Below are 24,226 nucleotides of genomic sequence, written 5' to 3' on the forward strand. Positions count from 1 at the left end.
ATTAAGAACTCTAGTTCGTAAAAAGAATCAAATCAAACGGAGCAACGAAAGTCAAACGGCGAAAGAAAGAAGCTTCGTTTACTAATCTGAAACTAGGTCAATTTTTACAGTAGAGAAAACTTGTTTGAGTTGGTTAAACAGAAAGAGGGTTTCGAGATGAAACTCTAGGCGCTTGAATCGCCTGATTCCGACTAACAAGCGAAAAGATAAACACAAACTAAGATCGGATCAGAAATCAGGAACAGGGAAAATCGCGGATTAAATCCGATAAAAGAAAACTGACGAACAGACTAACGAACGAGCGTTCGTTAGCTGTATCTAACGGGCGAAGAACCGTTCATTAACACGAACGTTCGGATGAACGCTCGCTAATTAGAAGAACCGAAAAAACACCCGGCGAATCCGAAAAAAACGGATCTAGGGTTTCAAAAAAACGAATGGTTTTATAAAGAAAAACCGGCGGCGGAGTCCGGCGACTACCTCCGGCGAGGGGCCCGGCGAGGAGAGGTGCGGCGGCGAAGCGGCAGCTCGTGGGGGCGGCGGCGGCGTTCGGCGGCGGCTAGGCGCGGCACTGGCGGCGGGGCTAGGTGCGGCGCGGGCGGCGGGGCTAGGCGGCGCGGTGGTGGCGGTGGCGTTTGGGGTGGGGTGGTGGCGTATATAAAGCGGCGGGGCGGGGTGGCTTGGAGGAGGGGTCAAGGCGGCGGCTGTGGAGTGGAGTCCGGCTCGGACTCCTTGTCTGAGTCGGCGGCGGCGGCGGCCTGGCTCGGCTGGGCCTTAGGCCCAGTCGGGCGCGGGAACTTTTTTTAAAAAAAAAATATTAATTTCGCCGACTGAAATAAAATCCTAGAAAAATAAATAAAAAAACTAAAAATGCCAAAATAAATTTTCACCGTCTAAATAAAATATTTAGAACGAGATGAACATTTTCTTGGCCCTAAAGTGCAATTTTGAAAACATGCAATTTTTTCCTAATGCAAACAAAATTGCAATAAAATCCAAATGGAATAAATATTTGATTTCAATATTTTTCCTCCAATATTTCATTTATTTTGGAGAAGTCATATTATATCCTCTCTTGTATTTTAATATGAAATATTTTCGGAGAGAAAAATAATTAAAACCAAAATCCTCGTTTCAAAATTTGATAAAAGAATCAAATATGAAAACCGGGAAATCCCCAACTCTCTCTGAGGGTCCTTGAGTTGCTTAGGATTTCGAGGATTATGGAACGGAAAAGCAATAAAACATGATATGCAATGATGATCTAATGTATAGCATTCCAAATTGAAAATTTGGGATGTTACAAACCTACCCCCCTTAAGATGAATCTCGCCCTTGAGATTCGGGCTGGCTAGAAAATAGGTGCGGGTGGTCTTTGCGGAGATCATCCTCTCGTTCCCAGGTGGCTTCGTCCTCGGTATGGTGGCTCCACTGAACTTTACAAAACTTGATAACCTTAATTTGGGTGATTCTGCTGGCAAACTCAAGAATCTAAACTGGTTTCTCCTCATAACTCAATTCACTGTCCAACTGAATCGCCTCCAGGGGTACTGTATCTCTTAGCGGTATATCTGCCATCTCAGCATGACACTTCTTCAACTGTGAAACGTGAAACACGTCATGAACTCCTGACAGTCCCTCGGGTAACTCCAACTTGTAGGCAACTTCTCCCATCCGTTCCAAAATACGATATGGTCCTACAAATCACGGGGCTAACTTTCCCTTAACTCCAAAATGTTTCACTCCTCGCAAGGGTGATACTCGCAGATATGCTCGCTCTCCAATTTCATAGGTTACCTCCTTGCGTTTTGAGTCAGCATAACTCTTCTGCCTAGACTGAGCAATCTTCAGTTTGTCTCGAATCAATTTAACCTTCTCCTTAGACTCCTTGATCAAGTCTGGTCCAAACAACTGTCGGTCTCCTACCTCGTCCCACATCAACGGTGTTCTGCACCTTCGTCCATACAGGGCTTCAACGGTGCCATCTTCAAACTGGCTTGATAGCTATTGTTGTATGAAAACTCTGCGTATGGCAAATTGTCATCCCAACTAGATCCATAATCTAATGCACAGGCTCTCAACATGTCCTCCAAAATTTGGTTGACTCTCTCCATTTGTCCATCCGTCTACGGGTGAAATGCTTTACTAAACTCCAATCTCGTTCCCAAGGTCTGGTGCAACTGGTGCCAAAACTTTGAGGTAAACTGTGTTCCTCGATCTGACATGATGGTCCTCAGAACTCCATGCGGACATATATATCTTGGCCAGCTTTGCACTCGTATAGGTGGTTTTCACTGGGATGAAGTGAGCTACTTTGGTCAAGCGATCAACTACTACCCATATGGAATCGTATCCTTCTTTGGTCCTGGGCAATCCGGTGATAAAGTCCATGCCCAGTTTATCCCACTTCCATTCGGGTATCGGCATAGGCTGTAACAGTCCTGCTGGCTTCTGATGCTCTGCCTTCACGCGTTGACATACATCACATACGGCGACATACTCGGCAATATCCTTCTTCATACCGGTCCACTAGAAACGTTCCTTCAAATCCAAATACATCTTGGTGTTTCCGGGGTGTATCGAGTATGGTGAGTCATGGGCCTCTTGAAGTATTAACTTCCTGATCTCCTGGTTATTGGGCACATAAACTCGGTCCTCAAACCATAGGGTATCGTGCTCATCTTCACGAAAACCTTTGGCCTTTCCTTTGCTCATCTTCTCCTTTATCTCAGCAATCTCCTTGTCCTCTTTCTGGGCTTCCCGAATCTTGTCCAGCAATGTCGACTGGACCTCCATTGTTGCAATAAATCCTCTAGGAACAATCTCCAATCGAAGTTCCATGATGTCCTCTGCTAATTCCTTCGGCAGTCCCTTACTTTCAAGGATATTAGCATAACTCTTCCGTCTCAAAGCGTCTGCTACGACATTGGCCTTTCCTGGATGATAGTGTAGTTTCATGTCATAATCCTTTATAAGTTCCAACCATCTCCTCTGTCTAAGGTTCAGTTCCTTCTGGGTGAAAATGTACTTCAAACTCTTATGGTCCGTGTACACATCACAACAGTTTCCAATAATGTAATGTCTCCGGGTCTTCAATGCATGTACTACGGTTGCTAACTCCAAATCATGCGTGGCATAGTTCAACTCATGAGGTTTTAGTTGTTGTGAGGCATACGAAACAACTCTCCCGTCCTGCATAAGCACACATCCAAGTCCTAAGCGTGAGGCATCGCAGTACACTCGGAACTCCTTATGTATATCTGGCAGTGTTAGTACTGGCGTTGTAGTCAAACGTTTCTTCAATTCCTGGAAACTTGCCTCGCAATGTTCTGTCCATTTAAACTTAGTATCCTTCTTCAACAGTTCAGCCATTGGCTTTGCAATCTTGGAAAAATTCTTGATGAATCTCCGGTAGTATCCTGCGAGTCCAAGAAAACTATGGATCTCGCTAACTGAAACGGGTGCCAAACATTCAGTGACTGACTGAATTTTGCTGGGGTCTACTGCTATACCTTCTCCCGATATAACATGTCCAAGGAACCTGACTTCCTTCAACCAAAATTCGCATTTGCTAAACTTAGCATACAACTGGTGTTCCCTGAGTTTCTCGAGAACTAAGTGCAAATGCTCCTCGTGCTCCTCCTCGTTCTTCGAGTATACCATAATATCATCAATAAATACCACAACAAACTTGTCCAAATACTCCATGAACACCTTGTTCATCATGCTCATGAAATAGGCAGGGGCGTTGGTCAGTCCAAATGACATGACCGTGTACTCGTATAATCCATATCGTGTTGTGAATGTTGTCTTCAGTATGTCCTTCTCTCGTATCTTCAACTGATGATACCCCGATCGCAAATCGATCTTCGAAAACACTTTAGCTCCTTGCAACTGATCAAAGAGATCATTGATCATTGGCAGTGGGTACTTGTTCTTAATCGTCACTTCATTTAATGCTCGATAATCAACAACCATCCTCAGGGATTTATCCTTCTTCTCAACCAAAAGTACTAGGGCTCCCCAAGGTGATAAACTTCTTTGGATGTATCCTTTCTCCAATAACTCCTTGATATGTTTCTTAATTTCTTCCAGATCATTTGCGGCATCCGATAGGGTCTCTTGTATATTGGTCCTGTACCTGGCAACAGCTCTATCAAAAACTCAATGTCTCTATCTGGTGGCATGCCTGGTAACTCCTCTGGAAAAACATCCGGGTAATCCTTCACTACAGGCACTTCCTCCTGAACAACTCCCATAAGGGCATTCACTTGACTCCTCCTAGGCACATGCCTAGATACATACTTAATCCTTTTCCCTTCCGGGGTGGTGAGATAAATCGACTTACTAGCACAGTCAATGCTTCCTCCAAATTTTGACATCCAGTCCATACCCAATATCACATCCAATCCGTGTGACTCCAAGATAATTAGGTCGGACAGAAAAACATGTGTACCAATGGTTAAGGGTATCTGGTCACACCATCGGCTGGCCATATACTTTTCTTCGGGTGAACTTACTAAAAGAGGGGTCCTAAAGGTTTGGGTTGGTAGTTTAAATTTATCCACGAATCCCCTTGATATGTATGAATGCGATGCACCAGTATCGAAAAGAACAAGAGCGGTAAATGACTTAACCAAAAACTTACCTATTACCGCGTCCGGCTGCTCTTCAACCTCCTCCACGTTAACGTGGTTCACTTATCCTTTGTTGAATGGATTTGGCTTCTTCCCAGCGCTCCCATTTCCATTTCCATTCTTTCCTTCAGGGCACTCCGTGGCGTAGTGTCCAGTCTTCCCGCACTTGAAACAAGTAACATGACTTAAGTCCCTTTTGGCGGGTGTGGCTGGGTTGGGGCGGTTATGATTATTGTTGGTTCCGTTCCCATTCCCATTCGTAGAACCATTGTGGTTATGCGATCCTCCTCCAGTGTGGTTGTGACCTCCATGGTTATGAACAAGTCCTCCCGAGTTCGGGGCTAGGCGAGGTTTCTGCTGAGCTCCTGAGTTATACTTCCCTTGTCCATACTTCCTCTTATGGCTCTCAATCTATTGTTGCTTCCCTTCAATCATAAGAGCCTTATCTACCAACTCATGGTAGTTGTTGAAGGTTGCTACCATCAACTGCATACTCATCTCATCATTCAGCCCTTCCATAAACTTCTCCTGCTTCGCGGCATCTGTGGCCACATCATCAGGGGCGTAGCGAGATGACTTGCTAAACTCATCCACGTACTGAGCCACAGTACGGTTCCCCTGGCGTAGGTTGCGGAACTCCCGCTTCTTCATTTGCATAGCTCCAATGGAGACATGGGCTGTGCGGAAAGCTTGCTGAAACTGGTCCCAAGTGACATTGGCTATAGGAAAAGTGGCTGTGTTATTCTCCCACCATGAGGCTGCTGGTCCATCCAATTGATGTGTGGCAAGGCACACTCTCTCAGCATCTATGCAACCTGCGGTGGTCAACTCCCTTCCAATATGGTGTAGCCAATCGTCCGCAACTATGGGCTCAGTGCTACTGGAAAACACCGGCGGCTGTAACCTTAGAAAACGGGCTAGGTTGTCCACGGGCGGCGGGTTGTTGTTGGTGTTGTTGTTGTTGTTGCCCTGATTCTGAACTAGCAATTGCATCAACGTATTGTGCTGTTGGATCAACTGGGTGAGCTCCGGTGGGAAGGCAAAACCGGTGTCACGTCTCGGAGGCATCTGAGGGGTTTAGATGGAAGAGATTTAGAATAGAAAAGAGGTCTAATGAGAAAACACTACCCATATGCACATGAGACAAACACAATCATTTCACTCAATCAAGCAAGAAAGGGCATACAAACGATCTAGAACTACCGCACAAGTGTTCAACTACTACTAAATACATGGGGGAATACTAGTGATATATGGCAGTCATCTAGAAATTTTGATCAGTGGAAGACTCCATGATGTCTGCTCCAGCTTCGTCTTCATAGTCATCATCACTAGGATCGGAATCGGTGTCGTCGATGATGATGTAGTTGTCCGGGCAAGTGGGATCTTCGTCTTCGTCTCCCGGTGCTAGTCCTCCCATGATTACTCCGATCTTCTTGACTAGGTTGTCATTCTTATCCAGTAGTGTCTTGATTTCCTCCTCATACCCATCGCGTTTAAACTTGAGTTCTTCCTCCAGCTCGATGATCCTAGTCTTCGCCTTCTTTAAGTCCATCATGTCCGCGCACATCTGGTTCTCCTGGCGTCGGATGTGCTAGTTTAACTCCTGGATGAAAGCTGCAATGGATCTATCCTTCCTGGTGCTGATTACTTCCCATTGCTCGTCTCGGCACCCACATATTTGGTAAATAGTGTCCTTAAGCTCCCTGTTGCAAACTTCTCCAATGCGTCCAATGGTAATGTGGGCTGCCATGCTCTTGCCTAGACTCCAGGTGGGTGCTTCAAAAGAAAACTCTATGGGTTTAGAAGTTGGCGAGAACATCCTTCCTGGAACTTGTACTTGAATCATCCAGCGCTCCTCTTCAGGTAAAGTGGCGTTGTACGTCCCGGTGAAGCTTGGTATTCCAATGTTCAAGTACCTAGTGACTTCCTTCAAGTGACGTCCAAAAGGTGTGTCTTCATCCGGTTGTGCAAACTTGTTCTTCATCTCCGTCATCCTAAAGAGTAGAAAAATGGAGAGGAGTCAAAAATGAGAAGAGAGGTGTGACCTAGGGTTTATCTTAGTGGTCGTGTCCTACACTCAGCGTGTGCTCTGATACCATCTTGTAGTGACCCGACCTCAGATGGTCAAGTCTCTGTGCTTCAGTGTCATCCCTGGATCGGTAATGCTGACACACACAGTACTCAAAGGATTTATAACGGAGTAGCAATCACACACTTATTACATCGAATGTCTCAAGAGAGAGCTTATTACAATAATATGGCTTAAGGCCATCTAATATGATAATAGTGGAAGGCTTGGAAGATAAGGTGAGTCCATCAACTCCAACGGCATAGCTAAGCTGCACGGCAACGACCTAATGAACCTTACTCCTCGTCTGAAAAGTCTGCAACATAATACGTTGCAGCCCGAAACGGGTCAGCACATGGAATATGCTGGCAAAGTAACACAGTAGAGCAAGAACAGAATAATGCTATCACTACATGCATATTTGGCTGGTGGAAAGCTCTATGGTTACAGTTTTGCGAAAAGCCAATTTTTCCCTACAACAAAGGAATAGATTTTAAATTTTACTATCATGGTAGTTGAAACATCATTGAGAAGGTTCCTCCAACTCAATCCCAATTAAAGTGATTAACAACCCAACAATATTAATTAAACATGATGAGATACATGTGATAACCCAAGTACTAGATACTCAAGAATTGTCCATAACCGGGGACACGGCTAACCATGATTAGATTGTACACTCCGCAGAGGTTTGCGCACTTTTCCCCACAAGACTCAATCTCCTCCGTTGGATTTCTCGCACTATAGGGTGTTTGAGAAATGGATGACCAAGACACAGTCTTTCAGAAACATTAACTCTCTACTCCAGACAGACCATACCAAACCTACATCCCACTACCTGCTGATCTGCCTCTTCAAGAGCTTCACGTAACTTACTCAACTATGCTAGAGCCCACAATAGCTTGTGGCTGCACACGGAAGTTTCTAGCATGAATCATCTCAGTTCCCTTTGAGCCTGGGTGGCGGTCCATAGGAAGATCACACGGGTACTTCGGGATTTCCAAAAAATACAGGCAACACTGGGTACTCCAGGTGCCTCAATCCACCCAGTTGTTTGATTAAGTTGCCACCTTAAGTTGAACCATTAATTTAACAATCTCACATCTGTCATGGATTTCACTCAAACCCAAACCACGTCTACGAGCATAGCATAGCATATTAATGTAAGCAACACGTAGAGTAACTCCCAAGGGTTTGAATGTAACAGGGCAATAGGTTCTACCTCATCAACTACTTCCCAACTCACAAGTTAATGACATCCTAATCATGCAATGTTTGAGGATTGGAACTAATGCATAAAAACTGGGTGATAAAGGGGTATGATCAAAGTGTTACTTGCCTTGCTGACGATCTGCGAAACCTAGGGAGTCGTAGTAGCACGCTCCGCACTCCGGGTGTTCTATCGCAAGCAAACAATAGCATACATAAGTAACAAGCAAAGATGCACAAGCAAAACTCGAAAAAGAGGTTGACCAGAAAGTTCAAATTAAGAACTCTGGTTCACAAAAAGAATCAAATCAAACGGAGCAACGAAACTCAAACGGCGAAAGAAAGAAGCTTCATTTACTAATCTGAAACTAGGTCAATTTTTACAGTAGAGAAAACTTGTTTGAGTTGGTTAAACGGAAAGAGGGTTTGGAGATGAAACTCTAGGCGCTTGAATCGCCTGATTCCGACTAACGAGCGAAAAGATAAATAGAAACTAAGATCGGATCAGAAATCGCGATCAGAGAAAATCACGGATTAAATCCGATAAAAGAAAACTGACGAACAGACTAACGAACGAGCGTTCGTTAGCTGTATCTAACGGGCGAAGAACCGTTCATTAACATGAACGTTCGGACGAACGTCCGCTAATTAGAAGAACCGAAAAAAACCGGAGAATCCAAAAAAACGGATCTAGGGTTTCAAAAATAACCGAATGGTTTTATAAAGAAAAACCGGCAGCGGAGTCCGGCGACTACCTCCGGCGAGGGGCCCGGCGAGGCGAGGTGCGGCGGTGGAGCGGCGGATCGCGGGGGCGGCAGCGGCGGCAAGGCGGTTAGGCGCGGCGCGGGCGTCGGGGCTAGGCGCGGCACGGGCGGCGGGGCTAGGCGGCGCGGCGGTGGCTGCGGCGGCGGTGGCTGTGGCGTTTGGGGCGGGGTGGCGGCGTATATAAAGGGGCGGGGCGGGGAGGCTTGGAGGAGGGGTCAAGGCGGCGGCGGTGGAGTGGAGTCCGGCTCAGACTCCTTGTCCGAGTCGGTGGGGGCGGCGCGCGCGCGGGGCCGGGGGCGGCGGCGGCCTGGCTCAGCTGGGCCTTAGGCCCAGTCGGGCGTGGGAACTTTTAAAAAAAATCACCAACCAAAATAAAATCCTAGAAAAATAAATTAAAAAAACTAAAAATGCCAAAATAAATTTTCTCCATCTAAATAAAATATTTAGAACGATATGAACATTTTCTTGGCCCTAAAATGCAATTTTGAAAACGTGCAATTTTTTCCTAATGCAAACAAAATTGCGATAAAATCCAAATGGAACAAATATTTGATTTTAATATTTTTCCTCCAATATTTCATTTACTTTGGAGAAGTCATATTATCTCCTCTCTTGTATTTTAATATGAAACATTTTCGGAGAGAAAAATAATTAAAACCAAAATCTTCATTTCAAAATTTGATAAAAGAATCAAATATGAAAACCGGGAAATCCCCAACTCTCTCTGAGGGTCCTTGAGTTGCTTAGGATTTCGAGGATTACGGAACGGAAAAGCAATAAAACATGATATGCAATGATGATCTAATGTATAGCATTCCAAATTGAAAATTTGGGATGTTACACCTGTTGCTCCATCGACATACTCCTTCCTCCTATATATACCTACATACCCCCAAACGATTAGATACGGAGCCAAAAACCTAATTCCACTGCCGCAACTTTATGTATCCACGAGATCCCATCTTGGGGCCTATTCCGGAGATCCGCCGGAGGGGGCATCGATCACGGAGGGCTTCTACATCAACACCATAGCACCTCCGATGAAGTGTGAGTAGTTTATGTCAGACCTACTGGTCCATAGTTATTAGCTAGATGGCTTCTTCTCTCTTTTCGGATCTCAATACAATGTTCTCCCCCTCTCTTGTGGAGAACTATTCGATGTAATCTTATTTTTGCGGTCTGTTTGTTGAGACCGATGAATTGTGGTTTTATGATCAAGTCTATCTATGAACAATATTTGAATCTTATCTGAATTGTTTTATGTTTGATTGGTTATCTTTGCAAGTCTCTTCAAATAATCAGTTTGGTTTGGCCTACTAGATTGATCTTTCTTGCAATGGGAGAAGTGCTTAGCTTTGGGTTCAATCTTGCGGTGTCCTTTCCTAGTGACAGTAGGGGCAGCAAGGCACGTATTGTATTGTTGCCATCAAGGATAACAAGATGGGGTTTTCATCATATTGCATGAGTCTATCCCTCTACATCATGTCATCTTGCTTAAGGCGTTACTCCGCTTTTAACTTAATACTCTAGATGCATGTTGGATAGCGGTCGATCAGTGGAGTAATAGTAGTAGATGCAGCCAAGAGTCGGTCTACTTGTCTCGGATGTGATGCCTATATACATGATCATACCTAGATATTCTCATAACTATGCTCAATTCTATCAATTGCTCAACAGTAATTTGTTCACCCACCGTAGAATACTTATGCTCTCAACAAAAGCCACTAGTGAAACCTATGGCCCCGGGTCTATCTTTATCATATTAATCTCCTACTACTTAGTTATTTCCTTTGCTTTTTACTTTGCATTTATTTTACTTCGCATCTTTATCACAAAAATACCAAAAATATTATATTTATCATATCTATCAGATCTCACTCTCGTAAGTGGCCGTGTAGGGATTGACAACCCCTATTAGCATTGGTTGCGAGGATTTATTTGTTTTGTGTTGGTACGAGGGACTCGCGCGTAGCCTCCTACTGGATTGATACCTTGGTTCTCAAAAAACTGAGGGAAATACTTACGCTACTTTGATGCATCATCCCTTCCTCTTTGAGGAGAACCAACATAGTGCTCAAGAGGTAGCAGGTCCCGACTGTCAGGCACTTCCTTGCATGCGAAGGTGTAGCTGGTGGGTCCCGGCAGTTAGGGGAAAACTCTTTTTTCGTGAAATACGGTGGCCCGTCCGGTGGGTCCCTTTTGTCAGGTGGAGGAATCATTATTTTTCGTGTAATAAGGAGGCACTTCCTTGCTACGGACGTGGACCCAGCTGTCAGCCTCTCCACGTATAGTACTCTTCCGATGGAAGTCGTTCGTTGACCATGTTGACTACGCCGCGCCGAGAGCACCAAGGCGGTGGACGACGGTGAGTCCTAGGAAGGGGACGACGGGGTGCCGGGGAAGATGCGGTATTGGATGCCCACGCAGAGAGGAGTATGAGGGTTCATTGGTTCGGCTGCGGTGTGAGGCTGTCGTCGTCGCAATGCCTGGCCAGCGGTGGGAGTAGTAGAGGTAGCACAACCGGCCACGGGAGGCAGGAGCAGGCGGCACGGTCGGCGCTGCTTTGGGTGGCTGGAGCAAGAAGACTAGAGCTTGAAGAAGCATGACGGTCATTGGATGGAAATCGTATGGTCACAACAGCTAGAATCGTTTATATTGACTAAGTTGACAAAGCCCTTGGTACGCGTCAACTTAGTAGGCCCACAGGTCAGCCTCCGAAATGGTGCACCCCAGATGTCAGGGGGAGGAATCATTTTTTTGGGTGGGTGAAGCTAGAATATCTGAGATTGAAGAAGAAGCACAACATCCGTTGGATGGACATCCAACGGCCACTATTGCTAGAACCGTGTGTTGCCTATAAGTTGATAAAGCCTTGCATAGGTGTCAACTTTTTTTTGAGGGGACGCGTCAACTTAGTAGGCCCACAAGTGTGTGGCAAAGAACTTATAGCCCATTTGAGATTTGTAAGAATGTACAACCCATTTTTGAATTCTGATGGAATTTACTACAGCCCATTTACAGTTTGTTAAAAGTACAACCCATTCTCTAGCTAGGACAACGATTAATAATTTCAACCAACCGTTCAAAACAGAATTCAATAAAATTTCCCACATTTTGATGGGATCCGAAATATTTTTATCCCGAAATTTCTAGTCAGATTAAATACAATTTCAATATAAATTTGTCTTACATAAAAATCTAAGGAAACATTGCGTGCGCAACAATTAATGAAATTGAAATTTTCAAAATCCAAAAATAATATTTTATAAACTAATTATGTGTTTGGTGCTTTTTTTAGTTGCAACCCAGTTTTTATAATTACATCCCATTTATTGTTTCTTAAAGCCCATTTTCTTGTTAAGCATAATGCATCCCTCCTAGGAAAGATTTGCAGCCCAGTGGGGCGGAGAATAACAAGTTGACCTTGCATGGGTATTCCTCAAAAAAAAGTATAGCTGGGCTAGCCATTTTTAGCTAGAAAAAAATTAATATCTGGGCTGGATATCTGGCCTTGGCTAGATGGGCCACAGCCGCCCAGTTAATACCCTACTCTCCTCTAAACAACAACAAAAACATCGCTCTTGTCTTAAAAAACGAAAACATCGCTCAAGAAAAACTCTGCAGTGCTCACACCTCAAAAACACAAATACTGCTCGAGCTGCTTGGTCCCAGCTGTTGGCCGCTCCTAGCGCAATTCTCTCGTTTATTGACTACATAGGTTGACAATGGTGCGGGACCCTGATGTCAGGAAACCTGGAGGAAGCAAACAAAATTACAGTTGTAGTATATAATAAGGAGGCACTTGCGTATGTGCGGCTATGGCCCTGGTGGGTCCCCACTGTCATCCTCTCCAAGTAAAGTCATCTCCTCAATCCTCATGTCTGTTGACCATGTTGACAACGCAAGACAGCGGCGCTAGGGTGAGTGCAACAACTCGAAGCACGACGGAGAGGGCCTCGCGAGCCCTACGGATGGTCTGATACAGCTCCCGCTGCTCATTCGGGAAGCCAGGATCATAGGGCCACATGTCTGCGATGACATTGTCGTTCGCTTGTTCACCAATGCTTGTTGACGAGACGGAGGTTGCAGCACAGGTCCTCCTGCGCTGGTAGCTCTTCCGCCATTATGGCGTCGAAGTGCGGCCTCACCTGCTCTATGGTGAACACGTCATGAACCAGCTTAGACAGTGGCACCGACTCCTGGTCGAAAGCTACGCCCATCGTCTGATTGTCGTCGCTCAGCTCGGCGAGCTCGCTGGCGAGCCAGCATGTCTGGCTGCTGGACCGACCCGCTCCCAAGCACGAGTCTGACTGCCCTGGCCCACCCAGACCGCCTCCCTCGCCTGCACGCGCTTTCTGCCCAAAACGGTCAGTGCCGCCTGCCCCGCTTCCCGGTGCAGGCGATTGCTCCACCTTCAAACGACACAAGTGCCGTTAGTCCGTCCATCTGCCGCCCACATTAATGATACATGGTTGCCGAGCCGGCTACTCCGGCGCCACACGTCCGTCCCTCCGCCACCTACCATTGCTATATAAACTACTGTGCCAGCCATAGCCGCAATCATCCGCCTCCGTTCCCTTTCTCCTGTCCGCACCACTACTATCCACCATGGCTTCCTCGTGCTCCAATGCTCTTCGGGATGGGCGGACAATGGACCACAAGGAGGTGGCAGCCATTGCTGCCGACTGCCTGGCCGGCAGGCAGCCGGAGGACGATGACGTCCCAATGGAGAACATGCTAGTCGATGATCCGGCGCCAACCCCCTCCTCCGCGCCATCCTCACCGATGCATTGCACCATGACCATCGGCGAGGCGCCTGCCCAATACATGTACACAGTGAGGCAGAAGCGTGAGGAGCGGTTCCGGGAGGCGCAGGCCGACGCCGCCTACAACGACCATCTCCTCCAGGAGCACCTGCAGGCAAAGGAGCAGATCGCCGCGGAGCGGGCGGAGCAGGAGGCGCTGCTCGACTCGTAACGCTCCGCCCGTGAGGGCCACCTTGAGCGCCGGCGGTACCGCATGCGGGTGGCGGAGGCTGCGGCCGCTTACAAAGAGGGTGGTGAAGTGGGCGAGGCGTTGTTTGGCGAGACCGAGGACGAGGCAGAGGACAATGAAAGCTCCGACGAGGTCCCCGATCTACTGGAGTCGACGAGGCCCTGCTCCGCTGAGGCCCCGTGGTGCCAACAATGAGGCAGAGGACACTGCCAGTTCCGCCGAGGCCCCGCCCCGCCGGCACCGAGGCGGAGGCCCTACTCCGCTGAGGCCCCGCCCCGCCAACAACGAGGCAGAGGACATCACCAGCTCAGCCGAAGCCCCACCCTGCCGGCAACGAGGGGGAGGATTTCCCCCGCTCCGCCGAGGCGCTGCCCCACAGACAACGAGACAGAGGACATCGCCGGCTCCGTTGAGGCCCCGCCCTGCTGCCAACGAGGTAGTGCCACACAGAAAATGAGGAAGAGTAGAACACGGTAGGTCGCCGCCGCTCGGGTCCAAGTAAGGCCACCGCCGCTACCCTCCGGTTGAAGCCAAGCTAGGAGGGTTGACCATTAATGGCCGATTAGCTTCTTGGCGGCGGCGTGGAGTTAGAGAGCTATGTTGGAGAAGGACGCCGCTTCTCCCCTTTTTAGTTGAAGAATGTATGGAATGTAATGAAATCCGGCATATTTATATGAAATCTGACTGTGCATGAATGAATTTAGTTCGAGTAGTTCAAATTCTTGTATCACTGGCATTGGATGAGCATGCAAAACAAAACGTACTAGCATTATTCCCAGGGTGATCGCCTCGTTTGCAGCAGTTTCACATGTACTCCCTCTGGTCCTTTTTAGTATCACCTCGTAAACAGTAGCACAACACCAATAGAGATGACAAAGCTCAATCATTTGGATGAAATCTATGGGCGAGTACCAACCTCGTAAACAGTAGCACAACACCAATAGAGATGACAAAGCTCAACCATATGGATGAAATCTGTGGGCGAGTACCAACCTTTGTCAGGAGGCTTATTGTGTAGAGCATACAGATCAAGCACTTCTCCGGAACCATCTATTGTTATCTACTGTGGTTCCATGCTTACTATATACTCCTCGATTAGTTTAATGTTTCCAACATCTTCTTGTGAAGTTCCACTAAAATATATGGTATCTTCAAAGAAGATCCCTGTTTGCACAAGTAGAGATAATTAAATATTACATTAAGAGTGGCATCAAATCAGTGCCAAAACAATTTCTCGTTCCAGCCATAGCAATAAATTAAGATGCAAAACTATATCATTACGTGTGTCATCACAGTTCCAGTTCTTCATTACAACACTGGGAGTTGATTTTTGTTTTTCTTCCGCTTGTTCTTCCCCTTCATCACTTGGTTCAATTACAGACAAGCTTCGCCTTCAATGTAAGATTTGGCATGTCAATTAGGGAGCACAAGTATAGCACTAAACAACGACATTAATTTCTTTATGAAAGTGGCAAAATACAGGCCAACAGTTGTGAAATATCCTTATCTTACCTCAATGGGATATTATGGTGCACATACAGATTGGAAGGCTTGTCTCCATTTGTGCAGTTCACTCAAATCAAGCAACATTACCTTACAAGTAGCACAACATATGAAAGCACACTGCATAATCATGTGAAGGAAAGCTAGTACTGACCTCTCATGATGCGGAATTCAAACAACTCACAAGAAGAAGATCTGAACCAAATTTGCCAACATGGATAGGAAGTAAGATCTCCTCTTGTTCAGTTCCACTAAGATCAAGCAATCAGGCAACGTTGTCGGTGTGACATTTTGGTTGAACTGCACAAAACACTCTTAAAACAAAAGTGTTTTGTGTAGTGCAACAAAAGGTCACAATAGCAACGAGGTGAAATAGATAACCCTGTTTACATAGAGGTGCAAAGGAAACAACTAGTGGTCAATAACGGTGGATGACACAAAAGCCAACAAAAAGAAGCATCTAACATATCTAAATGGGAAAGAAAGCAAGAGAGTAGCATTTCTCAAATGGTGGCATTGATTAATATTAACAGAGAGATTATATTAACAATAAAATTTGTTAAACATGTAATTTGCTTTTAACTGTGGCATTGCGTTAATTTTTCCAGCGGCATTATTAGAGGGTGTTTGTTTACAGGGACTTTTGGTGTAGGGACTAAAAAAAGTCCTTGTCAGTCCCATCTAAACCAAACAGGAGGGACTTTTAGGGACTAAAAGTGGGCATTTGTGACTAAAGAAAGAAGACCCCGACGGAGAGTCTTTTTGGGAGTTTTTCCAACAGTTGCCCCTGCCCCGCATCGCACCTTGTCTCTATTAGTTCTTCACTAGGGGTAACATGGTCTTTTAGCATGTTATTTAGACTAGCCACAATGAAGAGTAACATACACTAGTAACATACACATATCCCTAGACTATGTTACTACCTTTCATAGTGGCTAGTAACATAAGTATGGTAACATGCAAAGCCTCATTTATTAGGTTATAGACTCATATTGCATTGGGACATGTGATGTATAGTAACTAGCTAAGTTACTCAAACTACCTCTCTCCTCATTAACACATTGCCACATAAGCAAATTTGTTGAGTTGGACTCGATGTTACTGCTGAAGTTGCTCCCACTATGGCTAGTCTTAATAGCCTCTAGTCCATGTTTAGTCCCTGGAACCAAGAAGGTAGGGACTAGGGATTTTTTAACCAAACAGGGCCTTAGATTAACAACAGCTAAAGAATTGCACGGGACAGTGGACGCACCAGCACCATGTGCATCTACCGATGTATGAAGGGGTGATGCACAATCTGTTGCAACAAAGAACAAACAACCAAGGAGCATATTGGTGTTGGTCCTAGTTTTGTTATCTTTAGACACATTTCCCTATGTGAACATAGCAAATCTAGTCATGCTAAAACTCTACAGCCTTGTCCCCCAAAACAAAAAGATCAGTTCATTACAGATGTGTGTACCGTGTTTGTCATTGTTTTCCCTTTTCGACCAATGTAGGTGCTGGATAGCCAGTCTGTACTAGTACTTTCCCCTCTTCCTTTCCTCTTTGAACCACGTCCTAGATTCATGCTATACAAGTTTCCCCACTACGTTCCCCCATTCCTTTCCTCTTTGAACCACGTCTTAGATTCATGCTATACAACATTCCCCACTACTTTCACCCCTTCCTTTCCTTTTTGAACCACGTCCTAGATTCATGCTATATAACTTTTCCCACTACTTACCCCCATTCCTTTCCTCTTTGAACCACGTCCTAGATTCATGCTATACAACTTTCCCCACTATATTCCTGTTTGATCCAACACCTAGATTCGAGTGCAGAAGCGGAAAAAGCCCACATGCAGCTAGAGCAATGCATGTGGAATAAGTAAATTATACCATAAGGTTCTTGGGGTGTGGTTCGGTGGGCGACCAGAGGCTGTTCGGCCCACACTACGTATGGCGGCGAGGAAGAAGGGGTCGGAGGCCCTCCCGCACCACCGCTGGGTGAAAGAGAACAGCTGCACCGGTGGTGGATTCCCTCCCTCGCCGATGGCGACAGTGTTAAGCCTCCTTCCCTTCCCAGCGGACGGATCCTGCCGGCTCTTTGACCAGCAGTGAGGGGAGAGAGAGAGGCCAACGAAGTCTTGTTTGGATCTGGAGAGGGTGAGAGAGTGTGAAGAGAGCAACTACAAGCGCTGATGCTCCAGTGTGTATATATATACTGGAGAGAGAGAGTGTGAAGAGTGCAAACCCTAGAAAACAAGCGCCGAGGCTGTAGCGTATATGTGATGAGGTGATTATACAGTCACTATGAGATCGTATAGCTCTGTATCCATCCATTTTGACCAGTCAAAGAATCCTCCTGGCATCGCCCCAGATCACTTTCTCTCTCTGTCATGCGGGGCCTACCTGTCATTGGGTGGAAGAAAGTAGTCGAACAAAAACAAAAGTATCCTCAAGTGTAGTTATCCAACCCGAGACCTCAAGTTTGATGAGCGAACAGGCTAACCAGCTACACCACCCTCCCGTTATGTTCAACGAGGGGAAAATAACCTTTTATACATTCATGCATTCGTGTGACAAGCATGCCGTGTTTTTTTTGCGTGTGAGTCATTGGGATTTAAATCATAATCGTGTCATGTGGCTTTGTTGGTAAGGTCTTTTGGGATTTAAAGCAGTGTTGGTAGTATAGAAATAATGCAGCCTTAGTCATCTTACCTCTCTCCACGTAGTACGTCGGGTCCCACCAGTCAGAGGGTGAAACAAACAAATTAATAAGAAAAATTAAAAGCGTCAGTGGTGTATATTACCTCACACATCTCACTACTGCTCGTGAACACTGTCCAATTGATCCCTCTGTTCGCTCACGTACTATTTTAAGTGAATCCTTATTATAACATGCACACAATTTTGGGCACCTGTATTCGACCTAAGTCAGTGTGCCACCGTATCTCGTACTACTCCCTCCATCCAGGTGTAATCAGTCACGTTAGAAGGTGCAGCGGGACCAAGGTGCAAGCAGATTGGAGGAGAAGGAGAAACTTGACCGGTCCTTCCTCCAATCAAAGCCCTGATTTCTGTCTCTAAACGCAACAATTAATCCCAACAACTAAGAGATGCCGTTTTACCTACCATGCAGGGCCACGTATTAACTCGCATGCAAGTCGGCTTTGATTTCTTGACTGATCAACACATAGTTGCGCTCCATGCATTGGGTTTCCGGGGGAGATAACAAGGCAGAGTAAGCGTTTGGCTACATTTCTTAGGCTGGTCATAGTGGGGAGTAACTTAGACTAGTAACATGCATATGTTACTAGTCTATGTTACTACCTCTATAGTGCATAGTATTATAGATTATAGGTGGTCTCATTTATTGCCATGCATGACACATAGTAGCACCACATTTATTATGGTACGGTATCTACCTATGTTATTATAACCATCTTTCTCTTCTTTATAATTGCCATCCAGATAAGCATGTTTGCGAGTTCCAAGTATATGATACTACTTATGTTATCCCCACTATGGCCAGCCTTAGTTCCAAATGCCTAACCTTGCCCGGCTAGGCTATAAATTGTTCTTGCTAAGGGTCCAAACGCTCCCTAAGTAACTCGCATGATATTCCTATTATATGAACCTATGTGTGTGTGTGTGTTAACAGCATGTGTGTGTTAGACAGAGTGACACATCGACCTAATCCTACAGTGAGATGGTGTGTAGTGTACGATTTAGCTGCGAGAGTCGGTGCATCCTCTTTCGGGCATTCGGTCGGGACAGGCGGACCGCTGCCACGCCCGCTACTGACCAGCCTGGCCCACCCAAAGCCCCTCCATCGCCCGCGCGCGCTTCTCGCCCAAAACGGTCAGTGCCGCTCCAAAGAATCGGTGCCACATTCATGCCCGGGCAAAGCAGACGCGACCTCTCACTAGCGCCTGCGTTGAAGAGAGAAGCGGGTTCAAGAGTGATGGTTGCTTCGTCCCTCCAACTTACTGCTGTGTCTATGTGATTTGATGACTCATTGGTCATTACTGACGTGGTAGGACTGCTTGATGTCCCACGCTTTCGGTTAAAGGAGGTACTACTAGATTACAATTTTCTCCATTCTTACAGCGGAGGAGTGCGAGGGCAGTGAAAACATGCAGGCTAAGTGATTATATGGCCCACCTCACATTATCACCATATTTTCTAGACACCATGCGGCACCTAACTCTTTACATAGTACTACTACTAGTATAGTACGTACTATAATTTATCAGCTAGATAAATTTTTACAATGCTATGAAGCTTCCAGCTTCTGTTTCATGTATCTTGCGTCCAAGGTTGCCCGTTGCAATATTTCATCAAATACAAAGGAGACTAACATGTATGCTATTGCATCTCAATGATTGACAGATCATAGCCAATATGTACTCCCTCTGTTCCATAATAAGTGTCTCAACTTTATGCAAACTTTGTACTACTACTAAAGTTGACACTTATTTTGGAACAGAGATAGGTAAAGAAAAAATCAATCCATGCAGTCCCTAGCCCTTGAACCGTAAACCCTAACCAGGCTTTAATTTGCTGGCAACGTTGGAGCTTCCAAAGAAATGAAGTTTGCCACCCTTTGACCATCGGATCATTTTGTGCAGTTTCACCAAAATCGAGATGAGCATCCCTGTGGCAAAGAAATTGAAGAAGCATGATTAGAATAAGACTACTGGGACTAATTGATGAGACATAAACTCATCACAAATACAGTATGTAGAAGCCAGTAGAGGTATGTGCGGGGCAAAGAAGTAGAGAAATATCCACATGGAGTGATGTGGCAGCTGGAGCAGTGGTGCAAGCCGGCTGTAAAGGGAGTTGTGCCTGAGGGATGTCGGGACATAGCTCAACCGAGAGGAGGGCGGCAGGATGCGGTAACTGCACACGTCGCGGCAGTGAGCAAGGGACGAAGGCAACCTCATCGGCTTTGTGAGAGAGAACGGCAGGGACCCCTCATTGGGACGTGCCGATAGTGGGTTTTCGCCGTCGGTGACGGCAACGGCATCTAAGCATCCACCCCTTCCCCCGACGGACGTGATCCGCCGGGATTTTAGAGATGTGGCCACAGTCGTTTTGTGCGAGAGAGTGTGAAGAGAGCAACCCCAGCAAGCAACGGTGTAGGCTCGTCCTGCCTATGTATATAGTGGAGCGGTTTCCTTTTCTCTCCATATGAACCTATTTATATTGTGTACGTGCCACTGAAGAAAAAAACTTTATTTATAAATGAAGCGACACCTACTACTCATTCTCCTATAAAATATTAACCTTGTGATTGGCTCTTCGCCTCTTCGGGAAGTCGAGCAATAATAGTACTGCAGTATATATCATTCTGGCTATATGAGACCGAATGAATTGATGCACGTCCATCACATGGGCAAGGGTCGAGGGGCGAGGGAGAGTGCGTACTATTACGTCCATTTCAATATGGACTACATACGGAGCTAAATGAGTGAACAGCCTATACTCTAAAATACATCTATATACATCAGTGTTTGGAGTATGTACTAGTAGTTCATATTGAAATCTACTAAAGGACATATATTCCAAACAATATGATGATATCTCTAACCAAGGTAGGGACGACTAGTAAACGGATGGAGTAGTAAAATTTTCTCCTCGTCCTGCGAGCCACCGGGCACGTGGGCGAGGGAGCGGGCGTAAGGCGTAGTACTACTACCTCTGTCCTGGTTTATAGGTCACCTTTATAGTTCGTGCCAAATTTTTACCAAATATTTAGCTAACAAAATGTTAATGCATGTCAACAAAAATTATATCGTTGGATTCATATTTCAACATAGTTTTCAATGATATAATTTTTGGTAACATGCACGAATGTTTTGTTAGTTTAATCTATAGTAAAAATTTGACACAATATATAATAGGGACCAATAAACCAATCTTTACCTAATAATAAAGGACGGAGGTTTTCATAGTTTTTCATAAGCCACCTATTTATAACCATTAATTTTATGTTATACATAAAGATTGACGGCTCAGAGGAGGCTTTCATAGTTTTCCAAAAATAGATCTATGTTTTCTATTTTGTCCATCTTATTAGTTTTTGGGGTGAGTCCACGGTTTAGTTCCGGCACAAAGATCCTGGAAGCGCACGTCAGAGGAAGCGCGTGAAACAAGGGCAGGAAGTCTTTACAACTCGGATCGAAATCTTTCACCCTGTACGAATCACATCTTATATCTGACTCTGGCTATCTCTCCTCGGGCCTATTTGTAGCGAACGGGAGGTCAACAGCGTGTTTGGTCGATGGCGGAAGGCAGAAGCTAGGCCACGCCAGGTTAGGTCGATGACGGAAGGCACAAACGAGGACACGACGGGTTTGGTCAATTGCGGAAGGCGGAAGGCAGAAGCTACCCCCGGCCGGGCTGCAGCAAGTATCTCCGTATGTGGGTGTGGCACTGCGTCGGTGTGGTCAGCCAGGTTCTGGAGCTCTAGCGGGAGGTTAGGCTCATGGAGTCCATGATCGGGGAAGATGGTGAGGAGGAGGAGAGTCGTGTGGAGGGGTGGATGCTAGAGTGGATCGTCGAGATTGTGTGGCACTTTGGCGTCGTCCTGGCGCAGCTTATTTTTAGCCAATCCTGACGCAACTGTTTTGGGACGGACTGGAGGATTTGATGCCGAGCGCGCGTTGACGGAGAGCTGGTTCCACGTGCAATGAAGGTGGGTCCGTGTGGCTCAGACGGGATCCTCCTGGTCGAGCAGGTCGCCACTCCCAGGCTGTCGCCGGACTCCCCTTCCCATCGCTACAGATCTCCAGAATTTCGGCCGCAAAAAGTGCATTTCGGCCGAATTTCACCCATCTCGGCCTGAGGCGAAAAGTATATTTAGACCGAAATTGCTTAAATTTGGCAAATTTTAGTCAAATTGCAGTCAAAATTTGGACAAGTTTCAGCCGAAATTTTGGAAACGGCCAAAATTCAGCCATCTCGGCCTAGGGCGAAAAAAAGCTCAAACCGAAAATTCGGCCATCTCCACTCTAGCAATTTCTGGTACGCTCCACAACTCTTGCTGGAGCCGCTAGCTGGTGTGTGTGGCACTGTGGCCTACATGAGTTGACGTCTCGCACAGCCGGCTCAGGACTTGCCGCGAGCACGCACGACCTACTCGTCTAGGCGCGACTCTCTTCGTCACCTTCCTCAATGAGATCATCACCAATGAGAGCCTAAACAATCTCATTATCGGCCGTAATAACCATGCGATACAGAAGTGGGCAATGATACGAGTTGATCAAGATCTTGGTGTTGGACCTATCTGTGCTACAACGCATTGGGCAGTGGCTTTCTCTTCTCCAAAGCTGATGTCGTTTTTTTCTACCAAACAATGATTTCGCGAGTATGTGTTCCGAAATTTTGATACAGAATAGCAAAAAAATACTTTTCATACGGTGGTGTGGTGGAGTCAGACTGGGGAGGAGACACCGGAGCAAGCTGACCGAGCACCATGTGGAGTACTTGCTTCACGCCCATGGCCCCATGCCATCAAAGACGTAGAGGACAAAGGACACCCACCACCAGACCGGCAAACCTGCATCACCTCTGTCCCTCTCCCTCCCAGCCGGACTGCCTCCGCCGAACGCCGCCACGGAATCGTCTCCTTGAATTGTCTCGGGATACGGCCCCCCAACTTAGTCTCCTCCATCCTGGTCCAGAATCATCCAAAGTGAATTGGTGTTAGAGTTGTTGTTACATGCGGCGATGGAGCATTAATATATGCATGAACAGGTATTTTCTTCGAGATATTGGTCTCTCACCAAGATTATAAAAATCGTACTAAATCAAAAACACTTGTTTTGAACCAAGGGAGTAGTATTTAAGTTGATATCTGATGTTTAGCCTTCACGAGTACCCACTAGAGTTCTGGACGACTACATTGTTATGGGTTGGCAGTATGAATTTACATAAGTTCATAGTATTGTATACATTGGTGCTTCTAATCTATTATGATAAGTACAAAATTCCGAACCGATCTTCGTTTGTGGTCTTTACCATGTGTGTGTGTGTATGCAGACCAACATATGAAACGTAGTCACTAGGCTTTGCTAATTAGATTTTTAGTACAATTTAGGAACATATGTTTACTCCCTCTGATCCATAATAAGTGCATGGTTACCGTATAAATTTGAACTAAAATCACGACACTTATTTTGGATTGGAGTCAATATGTTTATTGTGCATTGGTGTAAAAAAAATCTTATTTTGTGCATGTAGCATGGTTAAATCTAGCCTTGGATATATTTTTGTTCCAAAAATTACTGTTTTGATGCAATTATTCAAAAAAGCCTAGATAAATGTGCTTCTTAATGCTTTCCAACCTTGTGCCATGGCCTAGTTCCTCGACCCGGCCAACCCTTGTTCAATTACTGGAATTCGCTCATCTAACAGTTGTCGCTTAATTTGTAACCAAATTAATTTCTTCTCCCATTGCAGCGCACGGGCATTTGTGCTACTATAGTACAATGAGTAGTAGTAGCAAGCTTCTCCTCGTCCTGCGAGCCACCGCGCCCGTGGGCGGGGGAGACGACGTAGTAAGCAAGCTTCTCCTGGTTCTACGAGTTGATAGGACACATCAAAAGTAATACAGCATTTCGAGTGTATAGAACCTTGCCTCTAAGTTAGGCCCCACATGGTTTGCCTCTTTTTTAACATAACGCATCAAGTCGCAATTTGTTTGTCCACCCGTGGTAGAAAATCCTCCATCAAGTGGACAACCAGTACACGAGTCAAATTACCACGTGGGCTGCCTTTTCATACAGAAATGAGCTCCACCGTGTACCCGCGCGCGTGGGTGTGGTTGGGAAAGAGACAGGAGTACGTGCATTGTGCGTGCACCTCTTCTCTTCGTGCACGTCCCCCACCTACGTGGGTGTGTGAGAGAGATATACAAACCTATACAGATGGCGTGTGCGTTCGTGAGTGTTTTTTGTTGGGGGGTGATTTCGTGAATGTATCTATGGGAATATGTGTCGATGACATCTCAAACAAAATTTTGCATGCAATGTGTGTGAAATAGAGGCCTATCC

This window comes from Triticum urartu, chromosome 1 (genome assembly GCF_003073215.2).
Source record: "Triticum urartu cultivar G1812 chromosome 1, Tu2.1, whole genome shotgun sequence".
Lineage (NCBI taxonomy): Eukaryota > Viridiplantae > Streptophyta > Magnoliopsida > Poales > Poaceae > Triticum > Triticum urartu.